The sequence below is a fragment of the Phaenicophaeus curvirostris genome, chromosome 2 (assembly GCF_032191515.1).
Source record: "Phaenicophaeus curvirostris isolate KB17595 chromosome 2, BPBGC_Pcur_1.0, whole genome shotgun sequence".
Lineage (NCBI taxonomy): Eukaryota > Metazoa > Chordata > Aves > Cuculiformes > Cuculidae > Phaenicophaeus > Phaenicophaeus curvirostris.
Genome location: NC_091393.1, coordinates 25,742,936 through 25,756,761, shown reverse-complemented (window position 1 = coordinate 25,756,761; position 13,826 = coordinate 25,742,936). Strand labels below are relative to the sequence as shown.

General features: G+C 40.1%; 1 protein-coding gene and 1 long non-coding RNA gene across 9 annotated transcripts in view; both read left to right on the top strand.

Annotated features, from left to right (window-relative positions):
* The window catches only part of DLGAP2 (DLG associated protein 2), a 478,034-nt gene that overhangs the window by 107,528 nt on the left and 356,680 nt on the right, over window positions 1-13,826 (top strand). The window lies entirely within an intron of this gene.
* On the top strand, window positions 10,900-12,297 carry LOC138717781 (uncharacterized). The gene is made up of 3 exons (XR_011336937.1): window positions 10,900-11,594; window positions 11,719-11,911; window positions 12,165-12,297. It is a non-coding gene; the product is annotated as an uncharacterized lncRNA (long non-coding RNA).

Below are 13,826 nucleotides of genomic sequence, written 5' to 3'. Positions count from 1 at the left end.
TTTAGTAAAAGTGTACTTTTTTTTGAGGAATATTTGTAACTAGTGTTCTGAGACAACCAAAGAAAAGTAAGGCTTCAAATGTTTACATCGAGATGGCAAATTATACACCCTTGCCTTGGTGCTCACCCTGCGCTAGAAAGGTTGTTTGTAGAGTTGTGTATCTGTGTGCAGAACTTAATTCCTGGAAGAAAAAGTCAGAACCTCTTGGTAATCATATACACTCAGAGCAATAATAATGGGCTTTGCTCATACATGAGCATTCAGGTCTCTCAAGAAATCTCTTAAAATGTAAGCAAGCTATGAATCTGCCCTGAATTCTTTATTTCTTCACAGCGGTCACGTACGCATCTGAGATATTCAAGTTTACCCCAATGAAAAGGCCAATGAAGCTGACAGTGATGTATTCTAATTAAGAATAGAGGCTATGTTATTCAAATGTCTTTTTCAACTGATAACTTTGTTAATGCCATATTTTCTCTACTAATTTGTGGTGATTTCTTGGCTGAACCACTTTTTGTGTATTCTTAGCAGAGATTTTTTCTAATGCTTTCATCTTTGTTCCTTATATCACACAAAGCGAACTCTCCACAGTGCCATCCTGGCACCGCAGTAGTGCCTCAGCTGGAGCTGGTGAGAACTTGGGATTTGGAAAGGGCATGGATGCTGAATCACCCGCATCTTGCATTCTGATGAAAAATAGTTACAGTGACTTACAGCTTGCATTCACTTAGGAGATTTTTGCTTAAATGTTAGAATGACAGTAGTAATGCACTGGCAGCATCCATGATTATAACTGAGGATGGACTAGCAGGACTGGGAAAGGGCAGGGCTACATCCTGCTACTGCCCTTCCGAGTTAGAGGTGTCCTGTGCCTCAGTGGCTGCTGTTGCTTCTCCTCCAGATGTTCTCAATTCTGCCAGCTTGTTTCTCAATTTCTATCAAATGAGTTTGGTGAAAGCAGAAATGCACATTTTATAGTGGGGTGATGTGTAGCTACCCCTCTCCTGCACTTGGGGCACAACAACTCTGTGCAGCTACAGACTAGAAGTCTGGCTGGAAAGCTGCCTGGAGGAGAGGGACCTGGGGGTGTTGGTTGACAGCGACTGAACATGAGCCAGCAGTGGCCCAGGTGGCCAAGAAGGCCAATGGCATCTTGGCTTGGATCAGAAACGGCGTGACCAGCAGGTCCAGGGAGGTTATCCTCCCTCTGTACTCGGCACTGGTGAGACCGCTCCTCGAATCCTGTGTTCAGTTCTGGGCCCCTCACCACAAGAAGGATGTTAAGGCTCTGGAGCGAGTCCAGAGAAGAGCAACAGAGCTGGTGAGGGGCTGGAGAACAGGCCTTATGAGGAGCGGCTGAGAGAGCTGGGGATGTTTAGCCTGGAGAAGAGGAGGCTGAGGGGAGACCTCATTGCTCTCTACAACTACCTGAGAGGAGGTTGTGGAGAGGAGGGTGATGGCCTCTTCTTCCAAATGTCAGGGTGGCTCGTGGGTCCCGGTTGTGACATCAGGTGATAGGACAAGGGGAATGGCCTCAGGAAAAAATTTTTCATGGAAAGGGTCATCGGGCACTGGAATAAACTCCCCAGGGAGAGGGTGGAGTCTCCATCCTGGAGGTGTTTGAAAGACAGGTAAACTAGGTGCTCAGGGACTTGCTTTAGTGGCAGATAGGAATGGTTGGACTCAATGACCCAAGAGGTCTTTTGCAACCTGGTGATTCTATGATTCTTTGGTTCTATGGTTCTATGATTCTATGAAAATGGCAACATTACATATAGACAGACATTTTGGAGGAAGTGAGGAGGCTGTAAGTTTTCCACTAGCAGATCTGTTGCTGTAAGGGGAAAGGTGATAACTCTTCATGACTGCACCTTGTTTTAAGAATATTGCAAGATGAATGGAAATAATTAACTTTTAATCTGTCCTGTTGGATCTGTGCCCAAAAGCCCAGTCCAGGTAAGGAAAATACCAAATGAAAATTTATTTCAGTGAAATCTTGAGGCATGAAGAAGAAGGAATTTTCCTATTCTTGCTTTAGATTTGTCAACCAATATAAGTATTTTTCATCATCCTAATTTTATAGAGACTTCTGGACAAGTCTCAATTCTATAGCAGCATGATTCTAGGAAAATAAGAAAATAGCAGAGGCAGCAAAAATTATTAATTCCAGTGTCCACAATGCTCTGACAGGTGAAGTAAAAAAAAGGAGACAGGCTGTGAACAAGAAAGTCTGAAGTTTTACCATATTAAAGCTGCACCTACTTTACCCCTTTGCATGCGTTTGTTATATAAGTACATAACTGGACTGGAGGAAACCTGTGCAGGGAGATCTGGATGGGTATCGGTGGCACAGAAGAAAATACTATTTAATTAAAATGTATCCCTATGCAAAGGAGCCCCATGAAGAGCAAGAGTACAGTGAGGTTGTAATCAGCATAACTCTACTCAATTAAAGTGAACATCAAGCATAGGAAGATTATATATAACTGACTGAACTCAGCATCTTGAAAATCAGGTTCTTAAATATACTTCAGTGTCTGGGCATGTGATGTTGAGGTATTCCTTTCCCTGCTCCCACTGAGACCAACAGTCTGTATTTTTCACCCAAGTTGACTATTCTGACTGCTGTTCCTGAAAGCAAAAAGTGCCCTTTTGTGATATTTGACAATCAAGTGTGCAGACTTCAGACCTGAAACGTGCCACAATTCCCTTCCATGCGTACTATTTCAAGCAGTGCTGACTTTACAGTATGTAGAAAGTCTGTGTGGAAAAAAAAAACATTTTAGGAGTAGTCCTCACCTCAGTTTTACCACTTGCCTATGCGAATATCAGATGAAGAAGTATCTCCATCAGGCTCTCCTGTCTTTCTTCTTGCGTTCTGTGCAACCCTTTGTGTGTTTGCTTGCTAACAACAGAGCACATTCTGTCCCATATTTGTCCAGTCTGTGGAGAACATACTGTCTCTTTTCCTTAAAAATACACAATGAGTCCTCTCTATACTCTCCTTTTCTGACTCTTGCAGCTGCTTCATGTTAGTGTCAGTCCCATGCCCTGACTTGACTTACCTCCTGTGACATCTTGATCAATGCTTGCTAGGAAACCTTGACTGTTGCCTGTGTCGAATGGAGAGGTTTGGGTCATCAGGGATCCCCTTGATGAAGTGCAATGAGTTCAGCTTTGTAGTCCAAGCAGAAGTTACTTAATTTTGTCATTGCTCAATGGTGCAAGAACTTTGGCGGCCAATGTGCTGCTTTTGACCACCTCTTCCCTGAAATAAAGCCTTGGTAAAAAGTCCTCTTTCTAATCAGTCATTGATACATCCTTTTTTTGTCTTTTTTAGCTTTGTATAGACAAATAATGATTGTTGTGGATCTAAAGCTTCAGTTCAATGTGATTTCCTCCTGAAAGGAGGTTGTGGAGAGGAGGGAGCTGGGCTCTTCTCCCAAGTGACAGGGGACAGGACGAGAGGGAATGGCCTCAAGCTGCACCAGGGGAGGTTCAGGCTGGACATCAGGAAAAAATTTTTCATGGAAAGGGTCATTGGGCACTGACAGAGGCTGCCCAGGGAGGGGGTTAAGTCACCTTCCCTGGAGGTGTTTAAAAGACAGGTGGATGAGGTGCTGAGGGACATGGTTTAGTGATTGATAGGAATGATTGGACTCAATGATCTGGTGGGTCCTTTCCAACCTGGTGATTCTATGATTTCATTAAGGGGTGTTAACCACAGAACCGTTGTCCTTCAGTAAGGATATGGCTTTATCAGCTCTCTGCTGGAAATCTAAATTGATGCTAAATGGGGAAGCAGTGGGTTCACACACAGGATGGTGCATAACAAACAGGCAAGACAAGGCCCTGTGCACAAGCAGGAAACTGTTGTTCACTCATTGTTCTTTATTAACGAAAATAGATCAAAATTATGAGAATACCCCCTGGTCACTGTGTATTAACTTCTTAGAGTATAAAAGCAAACTGGTGTTGGTTCTGCACACGTGGTCATTGCATGTCCTTCCAGTCTGGAAGCTCTGTTGTACATCACTAAGGAGTTGCAATTTGCACTCTATGGAAATCCTGCCCTGAAAAAAAATCATCCTGGAAGCACCCCTTGTAGCATCAAACTACCCTGAATTGGCTAATATGTTTTTGCTCAAAGATATCAAGACATTAGCATGAGCTTGTGGACTTACATCCACACAAGAGGTAGCACCATCATGTAAGTTTTCTCAGTAACAGAACTATCAAAAGCCTTGCATTTCAGATGATGCACATAGAATGCTATAATATACTTTATTCAGTGCACCAATTAGCCTCAAGATAAATACTATGAACTATTGTTCTGGGCTCAAATATCTATTTGAGACTTACTAATCCTATTTGCGACCCAAAGTGCAATTCTCAACATGTCTCTGCTCCCCCCTGCACACATGAATAGTTGATTAATAAAAGGTTTTCATGTCTATCCATAATGCTGTTTTTTCCTAGTAAGACCTCTTTGGTTACCTCTTTCTAGTTCACCAATAGATGGGGTAGAAAGCGCTGATAATTCTTTAAAGATTCATTCAGATCATAGCTTTACTGTAGATTAATTCTGTCCTGGAATAAGTTACATAATATGATAGCAGCTTTATAATTGGTAAATAAAGTAAAAATACATTCAAGCGCCTTCGGTAAACAAGACGTTTGACAAAAAAGACTTCCTTTTACCTCAGCCATTCTTTGCTGCTCTAGCATTAAAGCAAATTCTTTGGAATATACTATTGTACACAGCTGTTTGGTAGGAGGAAGTGGAGGTGTCTTCAGTGAAACACATAAGTTTTGCATGCAAAGACTACTATTTTTGTTGTGCATTAATATTCAGTTTTGTTAAAGTTAAAGTGAATCAAGAAGAAACAAGTGTTGTGATGAACAGATTCTTGACAGTTATCAATTCTCTGACAGAGATTTCATGACTAAATGTCCTTGTCTTAGTATATAGCCTGCAGAATTAATGACAATGTGTATGTCTCTGAGAATAAAATGAAAACAAATATGAAGTAAGCATTTATTTTTTCTCTTACCTATCTTTATGCTTTATTATTCCTGAATCTATCTATCATGAAATGTGAAATTAGATTTGTTTGGATTTATCTACTTGGCATTCTTAAGCTTTGTGACATAAGAACTGCAAGTGTAAATGTTACTTATGTTCATTTAGTACTTCAGTCACACTGTCTTCAGTGTATAAAAGAACCAGACTTACAGAGCAGAGTTCAGGCAGAGTGAATAATAAAATATACTTTCTCTTTAGAGGTCAAATGAACAAAATGACTGTGTAGTTCAGTAATCATAAGTGTCTTGCTTCTCTCCTCTCTTTATTCTGTCAGAGATTGTCTTTATCTAAGACTTTTTGCAGACTTGATCACTGAATGGTGATCTTAGAATGCCACTGGAATCTGAACATCATAGAAAGAGTCCTTGAAATATGATAGCTTGAGCGTTTAAAAATGCAAAAATATAAATGCTGCCTTTTACAATCTCTCGTCTTTCTGTTTCCTTTCTTTTGTTTGAGTGTTTGTTATTTTTTCTCCCCCCTTCTCCTCCCAGAATTACAAACCATTTGGTGAACATAGGCTTGATAGTTCATTTACAGTAGAAACATTTTTAGGTTTTTATTTTTCCTCAAAGGCTGAAAAGTTAGAGAAGGATGAAACAGGAAAAGTGGGCTCTGCCATGGGTGCTCTTGTCCATGCTTAAGGGGAGGGAAGAGGAGCATCTCCAGTTTTCCTTTACATTAGATCAGAGTTCAATCATAATTATGTAACCACATTCAAGCAGGTCCAAAAAAACCCACCCAAAAGCCCTGGTAAGGGCATGTGGTGAAGTAAAGGGATTTTTAATGTAATGCACTCTCCTTTTTTTGTTGAAGTGAGGTTGCAACATGTTCCAAACATTAGAATAAGCCCCAAACTTCTTCCATCCTTCTTTCTGACCTGTAATTTTGGGCACATGAAGTTGACAAGGTAACAAGCCCTACCTGGCCCCAAAGTTAGAAGAGTTAAAGGTTTGACTTGAATTATTGATGGATAAGTTTCCTGTGCAGCTTATACCAACTCTATGAACCTCTCACATACCTAGACATCTTGTTCTGTTGTGTCTCTTGTATTTATCACAGGAAATGAGGGGCTAGGGTGTAAGAGCTGTTGCAAAGGTAGCTTTCCTGTGAACAGAGGGGTTTGCAAAGATATCTTCCTTGTTCGTTTGCAGTGAAAAGCCTTATGAATTGATCAGTCTAGGAGCAGAGAAGACCTCTTACCAGGGCCTAAGGTACGTGCACCGAGCATTTGGCAAGAGGAAAGGAATTAATGTATAGGCAAAAGGATTTCAGTCTCTTAAGGAAAAGATAAGCCAGAAGATTTTTCCAAACAAGAATGTGTCTTCTAACCTGAACTCCTTCTGTAGGCAGTCTGGAAGTAATACTGTGCCTGGGCATTTTATTCTTTTTTTTTTGTTATTGTTATTGTTTGACTGTGATAACTTATAATGCAATAGCACTAGTAAGCCATGATTAGCAGTGAAGTCCCTTTTCATTGCAAACAAGAATGACTATGGTGTGAAGAGTTAATCCTCTCTTCTGTTGAAAGCTGTTGGAGCTCTCACCTTTCCTTTGTTCTCCTGGAGCAGGATGCCGAGAGTGATCTCTCTTCTCAGTACAAATATTAATAGACCTGGTGGGAATCGCCCAAACCTGCATTTGCTTTCTCTTAAGACAGAAAATAGCATTTTACTGTAAGTCCATTTGTCCTGGCTGCTTGGAACAGAGGACAGGTTGCTCGTGCTTAGTGGCTGCTCATGCTTCAAGCTCTTCAGCTGCTTATAGCTTGAGCATGCTGTTTGTTTTGCACATTTTGCCAGTACCTCAGTGCCTTGTTAAACATTTTATACCAGATGGATGAATAAGCAGTTGATGTCTGTCCTTTTCACCCAGCCAGATAGGATTCTAACTGAAATACCTACTCTGAAAGAGAAGAAAATTGGAAACCAGAAAACTAGTCAATCTTTCAAACTGAGCAACAAACCATGGTCATATGCTTGAGGACAGATTTTAACCCCTGTCTTGAACCACAATTCATCTATTTTGACAAGCTCCTGGCACGGAATGGGAAAGAAACAGGAAATGCAGCTTCTGAAAGAGCATTTTTCTGCTGGGACGCTTAAATGACCCTCCTGGCTGGGCCCTGAGGATCCCAGACCCAACATAGTTCTTGATGCTGGATTAGTCATTTCACAGAACTAGAACATCCTTAAGAATTTTTCGTATGCTATTTATTCCCCTTAATTTAGAACCACTGAGTTACCATTTTTCAATGATATTTTTGAAACACCGTTGTGGGTTTCTTTATAAACTCAAATTTTGCTTTTATGACACATTTTAACTTATGAAGAAGTAAGCTTGAACTTTTGACATGCGCTTTGCAGTTGAGGTGAAGTATGGATATCACAATAGAGTTGCAGACTTAAAGACATAAAAATATTAGTAATTCTCTTGATTATGAACCCAGAAGGTCTATTGTAATTGCCTTGCTTGATATTTTATATAAAGCATTTCATAGGATTTCCTTTAAATATTATTTATTTGAAATGGACTCTGGTTTTAGGCAGAAAAAATCTGACTATGATTTAAAAAATACTGGCATTTTTCCTTTTATCATTGTGTTTCTAATGTACACATGAGCCACATACTAAGCAGCAGTTTATTTTAGTCTCATTTCAATCTCCAGTAAACTTTTTGATAATCTTATTACAGAAACATAAGTAATACCTAGTGGCTTTATGGGACTTTATATTAATTAGCCTAAATTATTCCTTATTTCCTAAAGTAATGTTTCTGTGGTGTTCAAACAGAAAGTCATCATGTTTTGTGTTTATATCTTTCTGTGCATTAGGATTTCCTGAGAATGACATTATTTAGACGGACAAACTTTTTATTTTAGTGAAAATAGGGCAAGACACAAATTACTTAGAGAGTTCCTGACTCTACTGGCAAATATTTTATACCAAAAAATGTAAAATCATTAATTTCCCCATACAGTATATAAATGTAGGCACGAGAGAGAGTGCTGGGTTATTGGTTGTTGGATATTTTCTTCTTCCATTGTTGGGTTTTTGGTTTTTTTCTGGTCCCTTATAGAATTGATACTGTATCCAGCACTCAAGTGAAATAGCACAAATAAAAATTCAATGTTTTCCAAATAAAATAGCCTTTAATTGATTTTCTCAGTAAGGACTTCTTCCACCTCCACACTGATAAGCATTCTTCTGTGCTTCAACTAGCTACCCACTCACTTTCTCTCTTTAAAGAATCAGCTGTCCCAATTACCATTGAGAATTTTCAGTCTCTCATTAAATTTGGAGCAGTAGGCAATTTAATCAGGTGGTGATCAGTGTTACAGAAAATGACCTTTAGAAACTGTATCTTATAAATTTGGATACGCTATCAAACATACTCTTAGTGTTTAGTTAGATTACAGGAGAGGTACTGTTAAAAAGTACAAAAATATTCTCTATACAAACATTCTCTGTATATTATATGGCTTTATTTTGGAGTGTCATCTTTTACAGCAACCCTGCAGAGAAGGACTTGGGTGCTGGTTGAGAAGCAAAACATGAGCCGGCAGTGTGTGCTCACAGCCCAGAACGCCAACTGTGTCATGGGCTACATCAAAAGCAGCGTGGCCAGCAGGGCGAAGAGGTGATTCTGCCCCTCTATTCCTCTCTTGTGAGACCTCCTCTGGAGTATTGTGTCCAGTTCTGGAATCCTCAACATAAGAGGGAGATGGAGCTGTTGGAACCGGTCCAGAGGAGGCTACAAGGATGATCAGAGGGCTGGAGCACTTCTCATTGCGAGGACAGGCTGAGAGAGTTGGGGTTGTTGAGCCTGCAGAAGAGAAGGCTCTGAGGAGAACTCTGAGAGACCTTCCAGTACCTGAAGGGGCTACAAGAAAGCTGGGGAGAGACTGTTCACAAAGACTTGTGGTGATAGGATGAGGGGTAATGGGTATAAACTGGAGAGGGGCAGATTTAGACTAGACATAAGGAGGAATTTCTTCATGATAAGAGTGACGAGGCACTGGAACAGGTTTCCCAGGGAAGCTGTGGCTGCCCCATCCCTGGAGGTGTTCAAGGCCAGGTTGGATGGGGCTTTGAGCCACCTGATCCAGTGGGAGGTGTCCCTGCCCATGGCAGGAGGTTGGAACTAGATGGTCTTTGAGGTCACTTCCGACTCAAACCATTCTATGATTTTATGATTCTATGTCAAGCAAATATGAAGTCCATCTCCCCCCAGTTTTGGAGAAGTTTATATTAAATACGGAGCTCACTAAGGGTGCAGGACGTTGACTGCATGATTCCTTAGATGAAAGCCACATTCTGGTTTTTTTTCCCCTTGTCACACTATCGTCTCTTATTCTTGCAAAGGAGGAACCTTCCTGCAGACGGAAGTTTTACGTTATGAGTTGTGACTCAGAGCATCTCTGTGGGCTGTGGGAGCAGAACTAAGGCGTCCGTGGGAGCTGCAGAGAGCGGAGACTGGTGCAGCAGCTGTCTCCCCCGCCTTCTGCAGGGTTTGATGGGCTCTGCCGCATAGCCAGGGACACGGTGGCTCTAGCAGTTTCTAGAGAGCCCTTTTCCAGAAATCCCTGTGACTTAGGGCATCGCAGTGTCAAAAAGTGTCATAGAATCACAGAATAGTTTGGGTTAGAAGGGACCTTACAGATCATCCAGTTCCAAGCCCCCTGCCATGGGCAGGGACACCTCCCACTGGATCAGGCTGCCCAAGCCCCATCCAACCTGGCCTTGAACACCTCCAGGGATGGGGCAGCCACAGCTTCCCTGGGCAACCTGGGCCAGGGCCTCATCACTCTCATGGTGAAGAAATTCCTCCTTATGTCTAGTCTAAATCTGCCCCTCTCCAGTTTATACCCGTTGCCCTTGGTCCTATCACTACAAGCCTTTGTGTCCTTCAGCTAGGGCCAGGATAGAAAGTAGGAAAGCTGTGAGACCATAAAAGAGTTTTATGACAGCATAGTGTGGTTTGGCATGGCATAATTGTAATGAAGTGAAGCTGTTTGTTATGATTGCTGCCTGAGTTGGTAAATTTTAACTGCCATGAAAGAAGAGCCACTGTGATTTACTTCTTAGTTGCACAAGTTGAATTTCATAGTGCAACCAACATCAAAACCAACCACCTTTCCCTTGTTTTCGGATCACAAATCTCCATTCCTGAGCATACAGGCACATGTAGTCCTTCAAAATTCAGGACTTTCCTTCCTGAACCTTGGACTCAAAATCCTAAAGCAGCTGAGATGCAAAGCTTTTTATGGATAATCCAAACCCATTAAAGTTACCATTTAGAGCCTCTATGTCTACAGTCTGCATCACACAAGGTGAATAACAAGTTGGATAGGTAGGATTTGATTTCTGAGAGTGCATATATTCTTTTCCTCCTCTAGCAATAATGCAGATTGGGTGTATATGGGTATAAGATCCAGCGTATTTTGCATTTCTTAGACGTTTGTGTGCTCAGAGAATCTAAATATTTTTTCATATTGTATTACATTGAGTTATGCAGCGCAACATTATTTATCACTGCCAGCCAGAGAGAAAGAGGCGGCATCCTCTTCTGTGCATGCTGATTTCTGAATTCCTTTAACATCATTATCTTGTATTTCTTCAAATAGGCATCTCACATATCTGTATCAGAATTACAGAAGTAATTATGTCAAGGAGGCAGGACTAGGAGTACGTTGTAAGAGAGGTAACTTTTTTTTTAAGTGTTATAGCAGCTGTGCTTCACTTTGCTGATGAAATCAGAATCGATTCCCAACTGCTCTTAGGTGGCAGGGGTAAGGGCTTTGAGTCTGTGCAAGCATTGCTCAGCAATAATGAAAACATCCCTGCGTTATCGACACTTTCTTCAGTACGAACCCAAAACATTGCCCCATGCCAGCTGCGATGAAGAAAATTAACTCTACCCTATTCAAAACCAGCCACCCTTCGTATTTCCCAAGTACAGAACCAGGAAGAAAGTTTGACACTGAATTTAAGAAATTTTTTTACTCTTTCTTTCACAGTTATCGAACTAAAATAAAATTCAGCAAAATGAACCTCAGGAGAGAGGCAGTACTCGAGAACAACTAAGTGGAAATTAAAAACCAAAAGAGAGAATTTTCAGTGGCTACTTTCCTGAAGAGAAGTGGGTTATCTTTACCATCTGCAGGACTGGAAATCGCTTTTAAAAAGTGTGAAACCAGAACATTAAAATACTAGCCACAGATACTCGGAAAATACTGAAATTTCTTAAATATTTTAGGATTCTGCTCTCAGCTGTTGTCTCTAAGCAACACATCAGACAGTGTTGCACTGTTTCATATGCCTATAAAAATATATGCATTTTTTTTCACCTAAATAGTGAGGTTGCTAAAACCTTTGAAGACACGTATGTTAAATGGTGGATTAGGTGGTAAAAGCCAGAAGATTGGTATCTGATTGGTTTGACTTCTTACTATGAGACTCAGCTGGGAATGCTGCTCATCATATCTCATTCTGAAAGGGGAAAAATGGTAAGATTAAGGAACAGTATGTTTTTAATATCTTACAGCACCTAAAATTATCAATAAATTAAAATAAAAAGATACTGTGTTAAGTAGAGCATGGTTTTAAGCATGTACATTTATCCTTATTCAGAGATGTGAATTACTGAGTGCGTAACAAGAGATGAATTGAAGAAAGGTCTGGAGGGAATTTACAGATGTCCTAGTCATGAGAAACTTTGCAAAAATCTTGTGAAGCTGCCCACAGATTTGAAGCTGTGAGAAATCTGAAATGCCATGGATGACTATGACGCTACTTAAAATTGCTGAGGTTAATGGACTGCATGGTAGGTAGTATGAATGTCGCTTAACTGCTCTGCTTTTACAGAAAAAAGCTTTCCTCTTCTAATAATGTTAATTATGAAGTATACCTATTCTGAGACATCATAATGGATGCTATTGTTCCATTTGTGAAAACACTTGATGTTTATCAGTGCTGGTGAAGGGCAGGATGCTGCATAATTCTGCTGTACTTAGTTTTAAATCGTACAAAATATGATGTTACTTCAGATACCATTTTTTTTTTTGGTGTGCCAGTAGAACATCACAGTTTTCTTCTTCACATTAGAACCTATAGGACAAAACTGTTCCCCCTTTTATTAAAGTAAGAATGCAAACTGCACCTCATCAAATACCTTCATTATTTAGGAAAAAAAAATGAAGACTTTTACAGCCTAGTGAGTATTCTTTCTGAAGAAAATCAGTCAGATCTCCAATATCTGAATTTTTCTAATTACTGGTTTGTCGTTTGTTATTTTTTCTAACAGATCTCTCTTTTATGCCCTGAAGAATTAATTGGGATTAATCCAAGACAAAGCAAACTTACCAAACGTCATGCAGCTAGTGGCATGGTCACACTGGTAGATGGCTACAGGTACACAGAGTAGAATTCTGCATTCAAAGCAGTTTTAACTCCTGCCTCCTCCCTTCCTTTTCCCCTGGGAAACACAGATGAGAGCCTTTCAGTTTTGTCCTACATAAACAAATGTGTATGTCTTAACAAAGACCACTGAAAATTTGTATTTGTCAGTATTAGTGTTTTGTTCTTGTATTGAGCAAATGGAGCTGGGAGGCAAAGATCTCTCTCACTGATGTACACCACAAAGTGCCTTCTACAGAATGATAAGATTTCATCAAGTATTTGTTGCCTCTGTGCAGCGAGATAGTGCTCTAAGATTTGAATTATCCCAAGAATTTTACTGAGATCCCCTTGCCCCTATATGATTGATACTGATTATGCGGAGTCATCCTCCCACCCCCTATGACCCATCTTCAACTCACTGAAATATTTGGAATTAGGAAGGAGTTTTCATTTACTGTTATGACAGCAAAATTTAGACTATAATAGAGGTTAACCACACCTCACTGTTTCAGGACCTGAAGATCCTTTTTCTGTAATGCATAAATAGTACCAAATTTTAACAGGTTCAAAGTATTTATACAAATTCTAAAAGTTCTGCCATCTGAGCTGCATTTAGTCTTTTCTGAAATACTGCAAATAAAACATTCCCTGCTTCTACCTTACAAGCAAAGAAGCACTGATTTGGAAACAAGTGCTTGAAGATTTCTTCTGCTGTTTCTTGCTCTGAGGTGCTAAATTACAGAAATTCCTATGATGTTCCATTACCTCACGCACATCCCTAACAAACTACTATAGAAGGCTTAAATTAATAATATTGCAACGATAAATTCACAGATATTTTTCAGCTCCTTATTTAGCTGCTGTCTGTCCTGTGAGTACTTCTAGACTAGAAAAAGGACAAAATTCTTTCCCTGCACTGGTGGGTCAAAAACGGGTGTGCAAATCATATATAAATTATAAGATTAGTTTAAAGACATACCTCACAAAAATGGTGGATATAGAAAAAGTGAAAATAATAATTCAGGAATAACTGTGGGAGCTGCTGAGTTAATTATGTCTAAAGCATTGCAGTTGGGGAAGAACCCCATTGGTTGCTCCATGTGCTTTTTCTCAGTGAGTGTGTGGTTTTGGCTTCTTTTGAATGATCTGTCTGCAAAGAAAAAAAAGGAACCAAAGCGCATGTGTTGTTTCCTGAACTGAGAAATATCTTTGAGCTTTTTACACACACACACCTTTTGAAAATGTCTTTGTAATCCACAGTTCTAATTTGGCTTGGAGTCAGTCTTCTATGACACATCTTTGAAGTTGTTTTGAGTAAGGAATATATGTAGAGCTTAGTA